The sequence below is a fragment of the Ammospiza nelsoni genome, chromosome 19 (genome assembly GCF_027579445.1).
Source record: "Ammospiza nelsoni isolate bAmmNel1 chromosome 19, bAmmNel1.pri, whole genome shotgun sequence".
Classification (NCBI taxonomy): domain Eukaryota; kingdom Metazoa; phylum Chordata; class Aves; order Passeriformes; family Passerellidae; genus Ammospiza; species Ammospiza nelsoni.
The window spans coordinates 4960030-4981228 of record NC_080651.1 but is presented as its reverse complement, the minus strand read 5'-3'; the positions used below and the strand labels follow the sequence as shown (position 1 = coordinate 4981228).

The window sequence follows — 21199 nt, the reverse complement described above, 5'->3', positions numbered from 1 at the left end:
TTTAATCTTGTGTTTATTTTACTAAAATGAGAAAACATAACATGATATTTCTTTGTTTGTCTCTGGAGGAACAGGTAGTGGCTTCCAGAGGAGGGAGGCTGTGTCTTCCATTTCTTGTGAGGTAGAAAACAAGCAGAGCAGAGAAAAAAGGGCAGCATTGCCTTTTATAGAGGTGACAATCAGAGCTTGGTTTGTTATGTTACAGCTGTTACTGCTTTAGTGATTCCATAGCAAATTTCAGACAAAATATCTCATTACATATGCTGCGACAAAATGCTGAATTTTGCAGTTTTCCTACTGTATTCTTAGTTCAGTTACACAGCAGTGATGGGAAGGCAGTGCACCTCACTCCCTGTTAGGTGAGTTAAGCAGAAGAAAGAATGTCCCCTTGGGGATTTTCTGGCCTGCTATGAGTAGTCAGGGACTTCAAACACAGCTCCTTAAAGAGTGGACCAGATGACCTTATGAGATCCCTTACAACCTAGACTGTTCTATGATTCAATAATTCACTTGAAAACCATACCAACCTTCAGCATCCCACCACCTTCTACTGTGACTACAGTGGATTTAAGAATATACAGTGAAGCAGTGACCATTCACTCAGCCATACACACACCCCACCCAAAAGGATCTGTCTCTGTTCCTATAAATTGGTAAATCAGCTTCTTACCTCTCGTGACACCAGATGTGTGGCTTGTGAGCTGGCAGCTGATCAGTGCTGTAAAACAGAAATGACAATTCCCAAATTGCTGCTGCACAAAAATCAAGAGTGAAAACAGGCAGATGCCTTGAAAAGAGATTTGTAATGGAGTCCCCTCCTGCACAGGAGCACCAGAGGCAGCAGGAATGTGGGGGCACATTAGGCTGCCATCCCCTTCCTGCAGCCTGCAGACCCCATCCCTTACCTTGGAACTTTCTGTGGAGCCAGGGCAGACGTGTTGCAGGGACATTTTATACGATCTCGCCTGCAGATGCTGCAGATGCCTCCTCTTTCTTCGGTCAAAAATATTTTGGCAAACTCTCTCTGGCTAAGCATTGTCTGGCAAACTGAACTAAGGGCATAATTGTCATTTGACATGAGTAGATATAATTAGAAAATTTTGATGTCTTGGTGGCTATATGAATACATCTCCTATAAATAATGTGACAGGAGTGTTAAGGAGGGAATCTGGACTAGTCAAAGCACTTAAAGAACTTGGATTCAGGACTTATGGATTCTATTGCTGGCTTTCCCACCGACTCACTGCACGACCTGGGATGGATTGCTTGGTATGTCTGGGCTGCAGCTACCCCAGCTGTACAATGGGAATGTCAGCTTTTATCTTTCCCTTGTGATGGTGTGAATCTTGTAAGAAATGCCTTAGAGGAATACATTGGGCAAGCCACTAAGGGGAAGTAAGTATTATGAAAAGCATTTGGCGGATGTGCTGGTAAGATTCTGAAAGCAGAGGAACAATCTCTGTGATAGTGTGATAGTGCTGGTGCCTGAGAGTCATAGACAGGGCAAGATTTTGTCACAGAAATAAGAGCCTGGGGTCTAGCTGAACTACTGGGGTAGGTCTCAGAGAGTGATGTGAGGTCACTTCTGATACATGAAAAGGAGCATACCTACATTAGTGCAGATATACCAATCTGTGCACTAGAAATTGCAAAAGAAGTGGGAGATTCTCCAAGAAAGAATAATAAGCCTGTGCATGAATTTGTGCTAAGGTGAGTATTGTAAGATGTGCTGTGATTTCTGCTATGCAGATCAGTGCAGCTCAAAAATAGATGTTTCTTTCTTTTCTTGATGATGTTTTAATTAATCAAAAAGCACCCATATCCAGGACAGGACCTCCGTTGTTTCTTATATCTTTTTTTCCAAGTTTGACCTGTCAATCTGTACCATAAATAAAAGAAATCTTGAGGTAAAGATTTGGGCTTGTAGAAGTCTATGGCATTTGAATACCCATACTTCTTTCAACAAGGAGCATGAGGTTTGGTGTTGTTGGCAAACTTACTGAGGATGTCCCTGAACCCACTGCTCCCGTTGGCTAAAGAGATATTAAACACCTCTGGTTTTGTTTCCCCTTCTACAGTGGCAACTTCACCAGACAGCCACAACTTTTTAAGTATAACAGATAGTAGTTTAGCCATTTCCTCTGCCAGTTCTCTCAGGACCTGTGGATGGATCTTATCAGGACCCATTGACTTGTGCACCTCTAAGTTCCTTAAATGGTCTCAGACCTGATCTTCTCCTACAGTGGATGGTTCTTCATTCTCCCAGTTCCTGCCTTTGCCTTCTGCAAATGAGATGATGTGGCTTAAGCAGTTGCTGGTTAATACAGAGGCAAAAACCTCCTTGAGTACCTCAGCTTTCTCTAGATCCCAGGTAATGAGGTGACCCCATTTCTTCCAGAGGAGGCCCTAATTCTCCTGTTTTCCTTTTATCACCAACATTCCTACAGAAGCTTTTCTTGTTGCTTTTGATGTCCCTGGCCAAATTTAATTCTATCACAGCCTTAGCTTTTCTCTGCTCTTTGGCTGCTTGGACAATTTATATTCTTCCCAGGATACCTGTTCCTGCTCCCACCCTCTGTAGGTCTTCTTTTTGCATTTGAGTTCATCCACAAGCTCCTTGTTCATCCATGCACACCTCCTGGCATTTTTAACTGACTTCCTCTTTACTGGGATGCATCACTCCTGAGTTGTCCTTGAAAAGTCCAAAGTCTCCTGGAGTCCAGGGCAGTGAGCTTGTTGTGTCCCCTCACTGCCCCAAGGATCTCTAACCCCACCATTTCATGGTCCCTGCAGTCAAAGCTGACCTTGAGCTTCACATTCCCCACCAGCTCCTCCTTGTTGGTGATAACAAGGTCCAACACAACCTTCCTCCATATTGGCTCCTCTATCACTTGGAAAAGAAGTTAGCATCACAAGAAAGTCCTAGAGCAGTCAGAGTGGTTCCAAAGGAGGACTAAGAACTGGAACATCCCTCCTATGAAGAAATGCTGAGCTACTTCACACAATCATAGAATCATTATGGTTGGGAAAAGCCTACAAGCTCACAGAATCCAACCTTTGACCAAACAGCACCACCACCCTCACTGAACCACAGCAGTAATTGCCATGTCCAGTCATTGGGGTTGTTCAGCCTGGAGATGAGAAAGGTTCAAGGACACCCTCTTGAGGCCCTTCAACTCTTCAATACTTGTGGGGGCTTGTAAGAAAGAGCAAAGAATTTAAAGCACAAGATCAACCAGTTTTAAGCTGAAAAAATGTAGATTTCAGATAGATATGATAGATAGAAATATTTTATGATGAACCCAGGGATGGGATTACCAGAGAAGTAACAAATGTGCCACGACTGGAGGTTGGGTTTGTTGGGGTTCTGACCATTATCCTTGAGGTCTTCTCTGAGTAGCTGCTGTTGCCTTTCTGTTAAGTCCTGCTCTCAGTGGCATGTAGCAAGCCTGTCTTATGCAGTGCTGTCAGGCTGGGACCTAAGGTAGCTTCTCACATGAGAGTCAGGCTGTGAGAAAGAATTCCTTCCTTGCTCCCTAATCTCTTCTCAGTAGTCAGATGACATTTTCTCTAGCTGCAAATCAAGTTTTATTTAGTCAAAGGCCAAGGGTGTTTGGTCAGTGTTCCCAGAAGGACACAACTGTCACCTGTGTTATGTAGCTATATATGTTATTCTGCTATGTATCTTTCCACAGCTATATAGCAGAATAGATCCATATATATTCTTTGAGAAAAAATTTGTGAAGGAATTTCTGAAGTTATTGCAGTAAAGGTGAAGTATTACTATGCTCAATATGTAAAATTCCCAATTTTACTTTAGGAAAAAATACGGTACTGTGTACATTTCAATATAACATCCATAACTGTGATATGCAACAGTCCTACAATATCTAAATGTAAGTATATATGGATATTCACCTCTAATTCTTACTGCTTTACAATTTTTCTGTGCATGAGCAACATACTCTTTGCCAGTATATTTCACAGTCCTAAACTCAGGTGACACCCTCTATCATTACAAACAGAGTTACAGTGGTTTTCTGTCTTTTCAAATATTCTGAATATTTTCATTATCTTTTTACTGAATTTTGTTCTTAAATTCATATTACAGGCAGTTGTGGTTTTTTTCCTGATTGATTGTTTTCTATTGTCCAAAGACTGCAAAAAAAGTCAAAATACATAATGATGAAGAACTTTTGTTTAGTTTATGGACCCTCACACAATTTCTTCACATTGAGTGAAATCGATTTAGAAAGAGTAGTAAAATTTTAAACCTGATGATGCTTATATGCACTCAGGCATAATGACAAATTCAGGTAATTTTCAGTGTGCAGAGAAAAGAATAGAATTATCTATGCTCTGCCAGGGAAGCTGAGGAAAATGCCTATGTACTGAGCTCCTCTAAAATGTGATAAAATGTATGTCATAAAAGAAACTCTCCTGCTGCCTTTTCCATAAGCCACACATCTAGTGCAGCACTGACCTGTGTTCTCAATGTGACCTTCAGGGGAGCCTTTCAGGGTTCTTTTTAGTTTACAGCAACAGCTGAGAAAAGAAGTCGCTGATTCCCATTGCTGCCAGGACTTAATGGAAACTCAGCAGGGGATGGATGGAGAATTTAATTTCTTCTTGTGTGTTCTCTCTGATATCAGTGTCTGCTGCTATTTGCCTACCCTTTGCAGGGTGATATATACCTGAACCCTTTTCCTTGTCCCTCTCAAGTCTCTTTCCATGTACAAGCACAGAAGGAATAACATCACACTGAGCTAGCACAGCAGAAGTTTGCAATGCTGCAGTATTTGCTTCATAAGATCCAGGATCCAACGTAGTGGGGATGATCTCAACAAGATACATTAAAAAAACCTGAAATTCTTCAGTATATTTATTCCTGGTCCAGCTCTGGTCCTTCTCAACAGTAGGTAACTTTCGACAAGCATAGCTGGAACAGTACTATGTGTATTCAAGAATGTGGTCTTACATTTGAGTTAAGTCAGAAAATTCAGAGTTGAGTGGAGAATTGGAAGTATAATAATGGTGTTCTGGCATGCTCTGTCCACCTGAGTAGCAAGGAGAGTCATAGTTCCAAAGATGTATCATATGACAGAAACCGTGCCATCCCAGTGGCAGTGCTGAAAACATGCTCCTGCAATGCCAGCATCTCGCCAGGAATGGGAAGTTCTATTTCTTTCAAAAGTAGGTGATAATTTAGAGGCAGCTTAACTAATAGCTTGGGAGGACTTCAGCCTCGTGTCTTGTAGGAAATATTCAACTATCTGACGAACTCAAGGACCTATTAAACTCCAACAATCTGTGACTAGATGCATTTCATTATGGAATGAGATTTAAATAATGATGGTTTCAATATCAGAACAAAGTAACAGCATAATTAAATAGCTGGAACAAAAAGCTGAATTCATGTGTCCAGATTTATCTTATTTGACACTGTGTGATTGAGAGATGCTAAAGTCATCATCAGTTCCCTATAAGCTTCAACAGAGCAGGAAGACAAAAGGTATGGGCAGGTAGCATAAATATCTGTTCACTCTAAGCATAATAGAGGGAAAAGGCATTACTCTGAGTGTTTCTAACTACCACATAATTGCATTGCAGACTACAAGAAAAACTTTCAATATAAAAAGACATTTCAATGTCTTAGCTGTTTTGGTGGACTGTCATTAGTCCTTGAAAATCTGGTCATCTTGATCTAACAAATCCCAGCTGACAGCTCCTGGTGATATCTCACAGTATATTTTCTGTTCCAGAGGAAGTCCCTTGTTTACATTAAATTTGGAATGCTGTAAAAATAAAAATGAATATGTTAAAAGATTTATGTTTTAATTTGTTGTCTTCTACCTTCACTTAAATAAGATTATACAAAAGGGACAATTCTTTAGCTGATATTTTAGTGTACTGCTGTAGAACACCTTGTTCATTGGAAGAAAGAGCTACAGGCCCACTGAAAAATGTTGACAGTTTTCGGTATTTTGACTAAAAAAGCAGCAAGTATAAAGGAAGAGAATCTAGATGAAAAATGTAGGTGATTTACATGTCTTGCTTGAAAACGTATTGATAAAATCATTCCAAAATAGCATGGGGCCATGAATGACTTGGATATGTCAGAAGTTTGGCAGATGATACAACCAATGATACTAGCACAGATTTGCATAAGTCTTCCAAGAGAAGATTTATATGTTAGAAAAGGCTTTGCAGGGACCTGATCAGTACTGTCCGTAGTGCTTTGAACTAGGAAAATACACAAAGACAATGGAAGCACAGCTAAGAAATACTGAAGAGTAATTTAGCTGAAAAAGTTAAACTTAAACATATGGAAACAATAACCTGAAAACCTCTTAAGTAATCTTTGACAAAATACTGGTGTGTTGGTTTTGGTTTTTTCCATCTCAGCTCCTTATTCACAGGCTAGGAATTTCAGAAGTAATCTCAATGAATAATATCAAGGCAAATAAACTAAACATTACATTAAAGTTTCAGGGCAAAGTGAGAAAGAAAAAGTAATTTGGACTATGGTTATAGAGATCAAAAATGGAGATAAATGTGAGAAGAACATCACGGAAAATCAGTGGATATCCAAAGTTTTTGTGTTGTTGAAACTACCAATACTGATAGCACTTCTTTAATTTACTGCAGTGAAATTAGAGAATCAGTTATAGAATAGATTCATTTGGAAAGAGCCTGAAAGAACAATGGGCAGGGACAACTTCCACTATCGCAGGCTGCTCCAATCCCCCTCCAGCCTGGCCTTGGACACTGCCAGGAATCCAGGGCAGCCACAGCTTCTCTGAGCAACCTGTGCCAGGCCCTGCCCACCCTCACAGGGAAGAATTTCTCTCTAATGTCTGATATATAACTCTTTTCCAGTTTAAATCTGTTACCCTTTGTCCTACTGGAGAAAAGTTCATTTCATGTTGCCTTTCCTAGAACACTGCCTCGTGGCAGGAAACCTTTGCAGACAGGGGAAGCTAATTACTTCTACTAATAAATCATTAGCACATTTCTTGTCAAGCTTTTGACCTGTGCCAACAACACATCTCCTAAACAGATTTAAAGGCATAACTGGACAGCTGGCATTTTCTGGGACCCTTCCCAATACAGTCTGCATCCAGCCTCACCATGCTTGATACAGAAATAGTTTACTTCTATAAGCACAAACAGTTCCATGCCAATTGGCCTAAGTTCCTGGACATGTTTAATTTACTAGTGGAGCTGCAGTGTTACTCTGGAAAGGTCTGGAGGAGCAACAGCAGTATCTGTCCTTGGAAAAGGAAGGACCTGCTGGAAGAAGCAACAACACCTTGATGGAAAAAGGAAATTAAAATCGATTGTGCCTCTATTAACCTTCAGCCAATGCTTCCATCTCTTCAGGGCTGGGCTGCACTGCAGCTGGATGCAAAACACAGGGAGTCAAAAGAGAAGAGGCTAATTGAGGGTAGACTCCAGCTACAGGCTGGAGTTCAGACTACAGCTACTGCACAGTAGCGAGGAGTTGGCAAGGATCTGCAGTGCTGACATTCCCATGGAAGAGGAATGATTTTATTGTGCTGAAAATAGATCCTTCTTGAGATGAAGATGGGGCAGCTGCCTCACCCTTTGCCAGCTCATAGCCATGGCTTCCCCTGCCCCGTGTTCTGGGACTGGCTGTGAATTCAGGATCAGGAATTGCACGAAGGCAGCAGAGTCAAGTGGGAAAGTGGAGGCATCTCAACATTACCAGACGGTATCTTTTAGGACACCTCCTGAGCCCCCATCCATGTTTTTATCTTGGTACCATTCAGCTCGCAAACTAGAAGCTTGATTTGAGTGTGTGGATGAGGAAATAGAGGTGGAAATAACAAAGAACATGAAATACCTTGCTGAACACCCTGAGGTTATGTAAAGTGTTTTCACAGTATATCTTTCAGATGTCTCATTTGGAAGCTGAGGATGGGCTGGACAAATGGGTGGTTGTAACCTTTGAAAATTGTCTGAACTGTCTCAACTGTTCAATCAGCAGCTAATTAGTAGCTGGCTGGCAGTTGTTAATGAGAGCAATACCTCTGTGGCTCACAAGGAGTCTTATCTTTCAAAATCTCCATCAAAGCCCTATGAGTGAGTCACAGATTGCACCTTTGCAAATTTGCCAATAACGTTAAGGGATTGGAGTGACAGAGATTTAATCCGTCTGCAACTTTGAATGAATAGGGCTTGTCAAATAAAGCTTATTGCAGGGAACTGAGTTTTTCTCCTTCCAAAGGCCAGTTTTGGTGATTCAGATACATTCAGACTATTCTCAGACATTGCAAATGCAATCTTTTGTGCACATCTAGGGATGTGTAACTCCCAGCTCATTCACATTTCCTTTTTGTTGCCCTTGCATTCAGATTTTTTTCTGCTTATAGCTGTGGTGGCAATCCTGTGCCTCAGTGAACATGGAGAGTCCTGGTGGCTTATGTGTCAGTGACACTCTTACCTCTCTAATGGAAGTTGGAGCCAAGGGATAAGAAAACTGACTCAATGGATAGCCATGTCCAATACTATTCTTGAACTACTGTAGTCCCAGATAGACAGGGCAGGGATTATTCATGGTGGCAAGCAAGCCCAAAGCCTTTCCCAGTTGCGAATTCAAGTTCTAATAAGTAGAGAGCAAAAACCTGTCTTTACATGTGACACTATTTCCTGTAAGTATTAATAAATAAAGCCTTTAAAAAGAGCCACAGTATGAAAGCAGGTGTGTCACAGACAAGAAATCTCTTAGCTGAGCTCCTTTATCCTGCAACCAAGAAAATGGGATAGGAAATATACTGCAAATATTTAGGGAAGATTTTGTCAGCATACGGGAACAATGCACCTCCATAATCCAAAGGGCATTAAAAAGCTAAGTAATAGACACATTTTGGCTTGAAAATGGGGGGACTGGGTTGCCTGCTGGAGCCTTTCCTGTCAGCTGCTGGCTGCTTTCTACCTTAAGCAAATGAAAATCACACACACAAAGATAAATTTTTTGATTAAGCCATCAGTAGGGCATGTGGACTGCAGGCCAGAGCTACAAACCACAGACTTACCTCATGGGAATGGCAGGAAAGCCAGCAGGGATGTCAGGATCCAAGAAGAAGTATATTTTTCCCCACGTCATGGGCTGGCTCTCCCTTCACCTCCATGAGCACAGGGCTTCCATAACTGCCAGAGTTATCAGGGTCCTGGCTTCAACCAGCTGCTGCTCTCCCAAGGGAGACAAGTCACACTGAGGAAAAGCAGACAGAGATTGCAAACTCTCTGCAGGTGGAGAAAGGGTCCCTGAGGGATCCCCCAGCATGCGGGTGTGAGTGGCACTGCTGCCCATTGCTAGCTCAGTTTGTTGTCTGAATTATAGGTGGTGAAGGTTTGGTGTAGGTGTAGTCCTGTTCTGCTGAGAAAATTTCAGGTCAACATATCTTTCCTGATCTGCAGTGTAGGAGGATTAAAAATGCAATGGGAAGGAAGAATAGAAGATAATACCTGTGCTTTATACTGGACTAGCAGCTTGCCAGTTCTTTAGCCTTAAAATATATATTGGGTAGTATTCAGTCAGCTCAAGGCTAGCAAAAAGCTCTAATTAAAGAAACTAATAGGAAATTCCAGGGTGAAAGAGCAACAGGAGGTATGATGTCACGTTTTTAATTGGCAGAGTTCTTGCAATAACTCTTCTGAGAAATAGGAGCACCACAAGTCTCCTGGGAGAAGCCTGTTCTACTCATTAAATCCCTTGCATCTAAAGCCAGTCACAGGTGTACCAAGTTAGCTGTGACTGCTGGAAAATTTGCATTATAACATGAAAACCAGGATTGTTTGTTGCTGTCCTGAAAAATGAGATGGTAACTTAATATTTGATCCACTGCTGTGTAACACTGCAGTAAATAAAACAGTCCCCTGTTCAGAGGTAAGATGAGAGCACAGCAGCAAAGAGTGACTGAAAATAAGAGCTGAGAGCATTAGCAAAAATCACGTGTTCTGTGGGTTTCCCAAACAGGCACAGTGATGTGGAGTGAACCAGTGTTGTACTTTGGAAACTGTTAGGAAGCTCTGTATGAAGTTCTGGTGAACCTCTGCTGAAATATTCTGTGTTGTCCCAGCATTACACGTTCAGAAATTAGACTCAAGGGGAACAGGGGCGTTTGTGAGACCACAGGGGAGCAAAGAAACTCCCTTGAGGGAGGAGCTTGGAAGAGTTCAACTTAAAGCTCTTGGGTCTTGGCCAGCACCCAAGAGGCACTAGTGAGCAACCCACTTGCTTTCAGGTGCTTCAGACCCTTACAAATCCATCCTACAGCACGGTGCCTCCCCAGGCTCTGTCTCATGCACTTTGCAAACTTGACTTGCCAAGTTTGAAACCCACATCAGCCCGGAGCCAGAATCACTGGGCACAGCACGAGCTGCTCTGCCCAGGCAAGAAGAGGCCCCAGCTGGCCCTGGCTGCAGCAGCTTTCTGTGCCCTCCATGAACACACAGAGAGCTTTGTCTGCCAGGAGTGTGCTCTGCCCAGAGGCACAAGCAGTGCTAACGGAGGCTGTCCTGGCTGCCGAGCAGCAGCACCTGGGCTCCAGGCTCTCCATGGCCTCTTGGCCAGGGGAACATCTCTTCCCTGCTGCTGCCTGCTGGCTTCTTGTGACAGACATGCCAGGGCACAAAGGCCAGCCCAGAGCATTGTCCTGGCAGTGGCTCAGCCTTGATTACATCACAGGCTGAAAAGCACAGGAATGATGAGACTGGCAGATGTGCTGAGGCTTTTCCTTAACACTTCCCCATTCCTCAAGTGCTCCTGGTTTAGGCACATCCCAGTCCTGGCTGTCTTTGTTCTGTGTCGGATCAGAAGTCTGCACCTGGTTTTCCTCTCATGGATTTGTCTGGCAGATTTTTGAATGAATGGAAACCTTCAGTAGCCACTGCATTGCTGGTGATGAGTTGTGTAGATTAATTACAAGTGTTTTGAGGAATATGTGACACTAAATGGTCTCCAAAGGATGGTTCTTCTCACGGGGGAGGTACTCTTTGGGGCATGAACCTTCTCTCCTCTATTTTCTGCCACACATGAACCATAACCTTTCCAGATTTATGATGTGGACATCTGCACTGTCTTGGCCTGAACAATTCTGTCAGCGATACATCCCTAAGGATCCCAGACCAGTTATTTTTATGGATGGTAGTATCATTGCTCCTTGGGGTTGGGTTTCAGAAACAGGGGGATTGTTTTTCACTGACATCTTAAAATTTGAGGGGGAGATTAGAATTCTCCAGGGAGTAAGTGTGACATTTGTCTCTGTCAGCTGCACAGAGTATATAATCTGTTCCTATAAAAAGAACACCAAGATTTATACAATTCAGGACATTGTAAATAATGCTGAAATGTGGGGGTTTTCTGAATTCAGGAAACTGAAATGTAAATTAATGGAAAAATGAAAATACACCCACATTTGCCTGCACACTGTTTATGTTACTCTCATATTTTCTTTCTGTGTCAATCCTGCAGAAGTTGTCCAGAGCTTAAACTCTTCTTGAGAAGAAATTTCTGCATGAATGCACAAAAAGGGGGAAAGACCTTCCTAGGCTGTTGTACTGAAAAAATTCTTGGAAAACAGATTTTTCCAATGCCGATTTTCCATGTAGGTGGGGAGAACACCTTTTCTTTTTTGGCAGGAGGAATGAGGTGATAGAAATGTCCCCCTTCTCTGGTTTCCATAGAATTCCCTTGGACAGACATCTCCTGTGTGGCATCAGGACTCCTTAGGAAATATGTTGGGCACATCACAGGTACCCTGAGAAATGTCTGCATGAGCTTCTCTGTGCTATCCCCAACTGTCCCCAGCCCCTTCTTCAGTATCAAAAATTGTAGTAGGCACTAATGCACCAAAATTGTCAGGGAATTTCCTGAATTTTCCTGTGGAAGATTTCACACAGCAATATGCTCTGTCCTTAGTCGCGTCCTGCCCTCCCTCGATTGCTGCTCAGCCAAGCATTTCCCAGAAGTTCTGGGAGTAAGGGTTAGTGAGTGTGCTGTCATCCTCTTCTGCTGTCATCCCAGACCCACTGAAAAGGGAGGAGTGGGAGAGCCTGGAACCTGCCTGGCTCAGTCAGCCCTGGTTCAGAACAGCATCATCATCTCCTGAGGGACAGGGATAGAAGGAAGGAAAAACTGGGTCAGAGAGAAGTATTGGAAATCAATGCAGTGCAGCTGAAGTAACTCACCCTCTCCAAACTATGAAAGAATTGCTGACCCTGTGTCAATCTGACAGTTTTCCCCCTCAGAGAAAATTTCTGGTCCCTGGCATGACAGAACAACCACCTGGTGTGGGTCTCCTCAGAGTTGTAGGGAAACAGGGCTGTTGATGTGCCTTGCATTTAGCTCAGAGGAAGGTGCTGGGCTTCATTCAGTTCCTGCCAGAGCAGCAGTTCCCTCATGTCCTCAGCTGAGATGTCCATGTGGCAGTTCTGACAGAGCAGTCCTGGCAAAAGACTTGTTAATATGCCCAGGAAACAATCCACACATGCAATGGCTTCTTGGATTGTTTGGGAAGAGCCCATGGCATGGCAGCTAGTAGACACTGGATTATCTGCATAACAAGGAAGTTTGGATTTTGTTTTATGCAGAGCATCCAGGGCCCTTCTGATGCAGGCCAACAAAGTGGCATGTGCAGGAAGAATGTGATTCCCCTGCTAGTGTCAGGAGTACAATGTGGCATGAATGAACCCTTTCCTAGCATGGTATTGTATAGCCTCCAGTGAGCAGCTCATCCAGAAGAGAAGGCAGGTGCATGCCAGAGAGCACAGGGAGAGCTAATCTCCTGCTAATAACACAGACAAAGGGAAGCAAAGTAAAAAAAAAAAAAAAAAAAAAAAAAGTGATGTAATATAATGATGAACAGTAACCCTGGAAAGAAGCCATCCCATCAGTCATTTTAGAAGAATAGATATAGAGTCACAACAGTCACTGTAAAATTTCCAGCCCTTGTTACAAATTCAGTATTTACAAGGCACATTGTTCTCCCCCAGAGAATTCTCTCCCAAGTGGTGAGAAATGTTTGGCATGTCATGAAGGCTTTTGTTAAATTATTTTTGTGATTTGCAGATTGTTATTCATGAGTAGGCATTTTGGTATATCATTTGTCTGAGACTCTAGTTTGTGCTTTACACATCTGTCTGGCTAGAGAGGCTTGATAAATATCCCTGTCATTCATTTGCTATCCATGACAAAGCCAAAACTTCTTGAGCAGAAGAACATTGAAACTCCTGGAAGTCCATCTGGAACAAAAAAGAAGATTGAGCCTTACATTAAAAGCAAGACTGATGTAATTTGGAAATGAGGATAGAAACACAGAAACAATCACCTCCCCAGTCTGCCTGTAACAATCAACCTAACTTACAGTCAATTCTGTAATCTCATCAGGTCACAAATTATTGCCAAGTTATAGTGAAAACAGAAAGTGTATGGAGAAAAATTTCTGATATAATGCTGCAGTGACCAGAATTTAATGACAGCTTCCAGATCTTAATTTCTATAGAATTTGTTTACCTCTAAAGTTCTCAAAATATGGATATATAGGTGTTTTAGATCAGAAAACACCTCTAATTTTCAAAATGAATTAGCAAATGGACTCTTTGCATTCATTCATTTTGCTCCTTATATTTTCCTTCAGCCTTTTTTTCTCCTTGTTTTTTTTTCTCCTCAGCAGAGTTATATAAATAAATCCATCTTGTATCAGTTTCATCTCCCTAGACTATCTTTTCAATCACTCAGCAAGTGTGACCCATCATCATTCAAGCCAATCTTTTCAAGTCTCTCATCATAAAGAAGTTCATCCATTCTCATGAACATTTTAATAATTCTGATGGGGTGGAATAAGAGAGACAGGGAGAGAGAGACATGCAGTATGGACCAGGAGGCAGGAGAAAACAAAAAGCAGTGGAGAGGTGAGTACAGGGAAAGCTGTTTTCAAGCAGTGGGAAAAGGCACTTTCTGCTCAGTACTAACTCTAATAACCACCCTGTTGAGAAATAAGTATTTCTTTCTTCTCAAATAGATCCTTTCAGTAATTTGACAGAAATGGACTGGAGGTGTTTTCCAAGCCACCCAAAACTCACAGTGCTTCTGCATAGGATGTGCCACCTCAGGGGTCAGGCTGGCCTCAGGAGAAGGACCATGATCTCACTGCTCTATGCTTCACAGTTGCTTGCATGAAGGTCACACTCAATCTGTATTTACAAGAGTCACCTGCTTGTAAAGTAGCTTGCCCAGTGAGCACATATTCTCTCAGGAGTATCCTAAATACTTTCTATCCTCCCAGTCACCACCAGTACCTCTTCTTTCCCTTCCCCTTTGATGTTTTCAGCTGTTTCTTTGGGTGCTCCTGCTCACAAGCACTTGTGGTTTGTGAAGGCACCACACACAACCTGCCTGCCCCTCCTGCAATGCCAGGAAAAAGCAGAGATTTTGCAAATTGATCAGTTACCCATGGCCTAAAGAGATAATCATCGAGGTACTGGGCAATGGGCATGAAATTGGGTGGAAAAACACAGAATATACCCAAAGCTGATAGACCTTTTCTTCAGACATTTTCCAGAGATTCATCTTTGCTTTTTCTTTTAAAATTATACATTTGCCTTTAAAGATTGCAAACCTCTACTTATCACTGCTTAAATAATATTTATTCATAATTCCTCTTCATTTTGAAAGAGCCCAGCATCACAGGCAAATGGTGATAATTCCCCACAGTGAATAAAATTTGCAGTATCAAGCCTTAAGTTACATGTCACAAATCAAATACTGGGGTTTTTTGGGCATTAGATTATTCAGAGTAAAGGACTTTAGTTAATCTTAAGGAAATAAAAATGCTCAAGAAAAATAATTTCTGTGGAGCAGAGATGTGTTCATCCACCTCTGATGACAGGAAAGGGAATGGAACTCATGTTCTAAGATATACCTGTCACTCTTTCACATCAAGATTATTATGGACTTGGAAGTCTCTGCAATAAAAACAAGGTATCAGATGCATCTATTTTAAGCTTTCTCTCAGAGGTGTATATTTATGCCTATTATGGATCCATGTTTTTCCCAAGATCAGTTACCTTTACATCAGCACTTACCAGCTGACAGGCAGTCTGACTCCAGGAATAGTGTGTCCCTGCAAAATGATGCCTGTCCTCCATGTATGGCAACAAATCACAAAGTGAGGAGAAATTAATTTTCCATTTCACTGCTATTAATATTCCATTTTGATCCCGATAATCCTCTGCAAGTTACAGGGTGTGCAGTGAAGTTCAGCACAGTGCAATGTGTGGGAATTTTGTGTTGCCCAAATGTATGCTTTATAACAGAAAAGCCAACTATTATTTTTAATTTAAAAAAATTTCAGTTTTTTTTACATTAAAAAAATCCCACAATATCAATAGTTTGTGCAAAGCACTGTAAGATGCAAATTTATTAAGAAAGAAAGAAATAAAAACATTTCATTTAAAACATGTTGTGATTGCTTTAAATAAATATATGTAATCCATTCCATATCTTTTGTGATAGAATCAAAAGCAAAGAGAATGGAGAATGGCTATTTCCAAAGTCTATCTGCCCTTCAGGAAACAGACATAGATTTCAAACTTTTCTACACTTTAATTGCAGTGTTTTTAGGGAAGCCACAAGAGCAGCATGTAAATTAAAGGATTTGCATTCTGATCTTTCTTTTACGGTGTTAGGAAGACTGTGGGGCGGCTCCAATCACTTTCAGTCCCTCTGGTGGGCACCAGACTGGTATCCAGATACCAAATATTATCACTAGTGCCCAATAACACTTCACTGGGTTGAACTTGTTTCTATAATCTTATGCAAAACCTCAGAACATTTCTCATCGTGAAACCCAGGATGCTGCTGGCTTTGTGTCTACCAGGTCTTTTTCTGCTTTCCAGCCAGTCACCCCCAAACCTGTGCTGGTATATGGGGTTATTGCTCCCCGGGTATGGAACTATCAGTTTTCATTAACTGAACTTATGTCAACCTGTTTCTCCAACTTGTCAAAATCCCTCTGAATAATAGCACAGCTATGCGGTGTATCAGCCACACCTCCCAGTTCTGTATCATCAGCATATTTGCTGTGTGTGCGCTCTGTTCCAGCATCTAGAATGCTAATAAGGGGTTAAAAGAATGTGGGCATTTGTTTTGATCACCGGAACACAACACCGTTTTTCTGTTCAACTATTTTTTTCCCAACAAGAAAGTCAAAACATGAAAAACATTAATGTAAACTACCTGTGAGGGACCACAAAGTGCAACAAACTGTTGTTTCAGAAATTTTAAACTGTCAGATGCTGAGTTCAGGAAGGCAAAATGTTGTGTTAGCTTTTGCTCTTATGTCAGGCACGGTGTACCCTTCCACAATTCACGGTTTCCCTGCTGAAAAAGTAATATAAACAATTAAAACAGGATTTTTATCTGAAGGGTTTAAGGCTCAATCTGACACCTTGGGAAGGCATTCTAGGTTGCAGGAAGGACAGCCTCCTCGTTCCTTATTAGACAACCACTGATATCCTTACAGAACCTTGTCCTCAAGAGAGAGTGCTTGATAACCAGTTCCCAGGCTCACAGAAGCTGTATCTCTTGTCTTCTAGCTGCAATTATAAATTGCTGGCTATCATGACTGGCAAAATATTCAATAATAGCATTGCATTTCAGAATAGCGGACCCCTGTCCTGGAAGCAGACCAACATACAAATCACAGCCTTTCACTCTCTGTCTATTTAAGTGTTTAAACTGTTCTTCAAACTTCTACCGAGCCAGATCATTTCAACGTTGTAACAAAAATATCTTTTTAGGATTTGTTGTTATTGTTGTTTTTAAACCTAACATGGTAAATGATCAATACACCAAAAGAATAACCATGAACAGGCTGGTTTCCTGGCACAGCAGTCCTTACCCCTGTGCAAGGTCCCACGTTGATGGGGGAAAAGCCTTGTCCATTCTGTGGCAATGGAAATTGTAAATCTCAGCAACAATCCACATCAAGTCCCTGCCATGTTTTCCTGTACACAGTTCCTCATTTAGCCATGAGATTCTCTGCCAGAGCTGAGGGTCCCAGCCTGTTCCCTTGCACACACAGTGCTGCATTATAGTGTGTAGCAGTGTGCCCCTAAATATTTTTTCTACTTTCTGCATAACCATAAGAGATAAGAATTAATATTATCCATCTAGATCGAATAGTTAGGAAATGAAAGAACAGAAAAAGACTCTGGAGAGAAGGAATAATACAATCTGATACATTTAAAGTGTATGCATCAGAGTGCAGTGGAGAAGGATTTCCAGCAAACACGGATCTTTAACAACACAGTTCATGCTCTGTAGCAGGGGTTCATGCTGGATCAGCAGCAGTCCATTAGTCATGACATGTTAGTAAATCACATAAGAAATTCAACACCATTTTTGACAGGAGCAGGTGCATCACACAAATGTCTTTAGACTTTGGCAAATCTTCAGGAGTGTGTAATTTCATTCCCCAAGAAGCAAAACAAAGCTGAGCATTTTCAGATTGTCCAGTAGCTTAGTTCTTCTTTGACAAGTCTCTTTTAACAACTTTACCTCTGTAGTCACACAATTAGCCATGCTAATAGTTTCAGGGTTAGATTGTGAATGGAACAAAGCAGCTGGCAAAGTACCAAAGCCATCATCATCTGACAGTTCTTCTTCATTTCACAAAAGTGAGACATAAACCTATGTAATGTGCTCTCATGCCACACAGGGACATATCCAGTCAAAAAGACACTGAGAACTAAAAGATTTTGGGCATGCTTACCAAGGAAAGATTATTCTCTGTCATCACCAGATTCTTACTCAACATGGACACTGATTTATGAAGGGCATATAAACAAAACCTGGGGGAAGAAAAAACAAAAAAGACTGAGGACAATCATGAGGAGTTCAGCAGGAGCAAACCATGCAGACCTGTAAAATCTCCTGTGAAAGAGCATTTGTGTGTGGAGAAAAGCCAAAGGGCTGTCTGTAGGGCTATAGCAAGGTCAGAGCTCTCAGAGAACGAGCATCTATAGAGACAGCCTGCAGGAACACTTCTCTGATGTGGGATTTAATCCTAATTTTACCTGCCACTTCTCCTGGGCTGGACCTAACTGCTTTCAGTTTAGCTTTGTTTTGGAGCAGTAAGTGGCTGAGCCATTCGGAAATGTGCCCTTTCCAGAGTATGTCAGACTGCTGAGGATATCAGGAAGCAGCTGGACGCCACAGGAGCCAAACAGGAGTATTTGCACCTACCTTAAGCTCTGTGCATCAGAGGGAAGGTAACTGGCCTTGAATTTTCCTGTTGATTTAGCTCCATGGAGAGAATCTCTCATGCCAGAAATTCCCTCAGACAGGTAGCCAGTGACCCATTTGGCTTATGTTAATACGAGAAGTCATCTGAGAATGAACAGTAATAGTCTAGTGAGAATAAATATACACTGTCTTTCCTAGTGCCTCTAAAACCCTCTAATGGAAATTTTATTATGCATTCAGTAATTATATTATCAAGCTTTCCACTTCTGACTCTTTGAGAAGCGTGAAAAAATGTTTGAGAATGTCTAGAACAAGACAAAGAGCTTGAGAATTTAATAAAGCATTTGTTCTTGAGTTGTTTCTGTAACTCAGAATTACTGTTAAATAGAAAAGAGCTCTTCTGAACTACATTTTTATCTTTTATAACCCAAATGCTCTTTAGATGTCTTCTCCAGCTGCACTGATACCTTTGGGAACAGTTTCTAAACATGACTGCATTTGGCTTAGTAACTCAGAATTTATTCAACAAGACTTAGAAATAGGACACTTTGCCTCCCAGAATCCTATTTATTTTGAAAGATTTTTCTTGTTTCTTCTTTGACTGATGTACTTTCCAACAAGCTTCCTACCTGTCAACACGGACTGGTTAATTACTGGGTTTAAAATACATGAGAAATTGTAGCATTTGTGACTTAGAAGCCAGGCAGACCGTGGAGCTTTCCAAACATGCTTGTCATTCACTAGGTACCTGAGATGCTGCCAAAATATCTTCAGTAGTTGTTATTGCATGTCTTCCAGTCCAGCTAAGGCCAGATAAAATGTTAGCTTTATAATAAGAAAACAAGACTAGGAAAGTAGCATAGGAGCACTGAACCAGCAGGAAGTCTTGCCCTCTTCTTTTATGAGACCCAACATTGCAAAAAGAGGGAAACATCAACCACTTACTTTCTATTAAATACAGCCCTGGGAGCAGTTGCTCTCCTTGGGCTGCTGCAGTGGAGGTGGAAGGGCCACTGACACTGTGCCTTGTCCTTTTGTTAGCCACACACTCCCAAGCACCTCCCTGGTTCCCTTTCTGGGCAGAGTACCCAGTGCAGAATGAGGCCCTGTGCCCTGAGCAGTGCCTGATTCTGTCAGCTCAAGGTCTTTTCTTCCAGCATTGATGACACAAACATTTCCAGCTGTTCTTTGGCCCATCTAACCTGTTCTTTGGGGAACACATGAAACTGGCCCACCTGGCTGGATTTTAACCCCTCTGCTGTGATTAGCTCCTAACAGGTAGGCCAGGCAGTTTCAGCATCTAGGTTTTAACAAGATGGGCCCCCCAGCAGTTTCAGGAGGTTTGAAGCACCCAGGTTTAAATGAGATGGGCCAGGCAGTTTCAGAAGGTTTGAAGAACCCAGGTTTCAGGGAGATCTTCCAGCAGTTTCAGCACCCAGGTTTCAACAAGATGGGCCAGAGAGTTTCAGCAGGTTTGAAGTATCCAAGTTTCAGGGAGATAGGCCTGGCCGTTTCAGCAGGTTTGAAGCACCCACGTTTCAACGAGATGGGCCCAGCATTTTCAGGAGGTTTGAAGCACCCAGGTCTCAACAAGATGGGCAAGGGAGATCTCCCAATTTTCAGGAGGTTCGAAGCACCCAGATTACAGTGAGACAGGCCAGGCAGTTTCTGGAGGTTTGAAGCACCCAGGTTTCAGGGAGATGGGCCAGGCAGTTTCAGCAGGTTTAAAGCACCCAGGTTTCAACAAGATGGACAGGCAGTTCCAGGAGGTTTGAAGCTCCTAAGTTTCAATGAGATGGGCCAGGCAGTTTCAGGAGGTTTGAAGCACCCAGGTTTCAGGGAGATCTCCCTGCTGGTCTGCAGAGGAGCAGGGCCCAGAGGAGGGTCCCCTCCATGGCTCCAGGCTGCCATCCCCTGGCACTGGGGCCTGGTCAGCTGATGCCCAGGAGCTCCCTGTGACTGACAGGAGCCTGATGGGCCCTGAAGCTGAGAATAAAGCTGAAGGGGCCTTGTCCTGATATCAACAGCCTAAATGGTGAAGCAAAAGACATGGCCACAGCCCAACTGATGTCTTTTTGCCCTACACCACCCCTCACCCTGGGATATTGCCTCAGATGTCTGCGCTTTCTTCACAGCACCAAAGGCCAGAGGTAAGTGTGGGAGAGTGGGTCACTGCCTCATTGTACCCATGGTCTGTTCAGGTTCCCTCCACCTGTGGGGGAGCAGACAGGCAGTTTCCTTGCAATGCCTGCCAGTGCTTACCCCTCATCTCAACTTCCACAAAGCTGGTGGGGTGCTCACCTTCCTGCCCAGTCCCCAGCACTGCCTCAGGCTCCAGCCTGAAGCTGATCCCTCTGAGGTGACTTACAGGTACTATTTCATATACATCCATGAATATATCCCAAGATTTCAGGTCCATGCAGAGTTCCCCAAGAACAGACAGGGTTCAAGCATGTATGGCTATCTTCTGAGATAGGGAAGGTATTTGATACACATTTCCAATAAATGGTGCATCTTCTTACAGAAGTGCAGTTTTCCCTTTTCTTTCTATCCAAGGTTATCTTAGAAAACTTATCTTCCTAAGTCCCTGCGTGTAGTTGGTCTCCTTGACCTTGTTTCTTCTTATTTTCTCTTCTGCTACCACTGCTGAAAAATGAGCTGATATTTTCACACAATTACACAGAACATGTGGCAGAACTTCCTCCTGACAGGGGATTCTCAGCCCAGAGTCCATTTCTTCACAAATGACACTGTATTTTGTTTCCGTATCTGTGCAATTTTGTGGTTTAACAATAGTGAATTTAGTGTATTATTTATTGGCACTGTTTGCTGAGTGTCATGGAAGCCTTCTAATGTACATTTCTAATGTATAGTTCCTTGTGCTTCCTTAGTTCCTGAAATAACTAACAGAATTTAATTGGAAAT

At 42.3% G+C, this 21199-nt stretch overlaps 1 long non-coding RNA gene across 1 annotated transcript; it reads right to left on the bottom strand.

Moving 5' to 3' along the window:
• Positions 1-12955: 12955 nt before the first annotated feature.
• On the bottom strand, positions 12956-18106 carry LOC132081818 (uncharacterized). The gene is made up of 2 exons (XR_009419743.1): positions 17802-18106; positions 12956-13269 (listed from the first exon to the last, which is right to left on the bottom strand). It is a non-coding gene; the product is annotated as an uncharacterized LOC132081818 (long non-coding RNA).
• Between the last annotated feature and the right edge of the window lie 3093 nt (positions 18107-21199).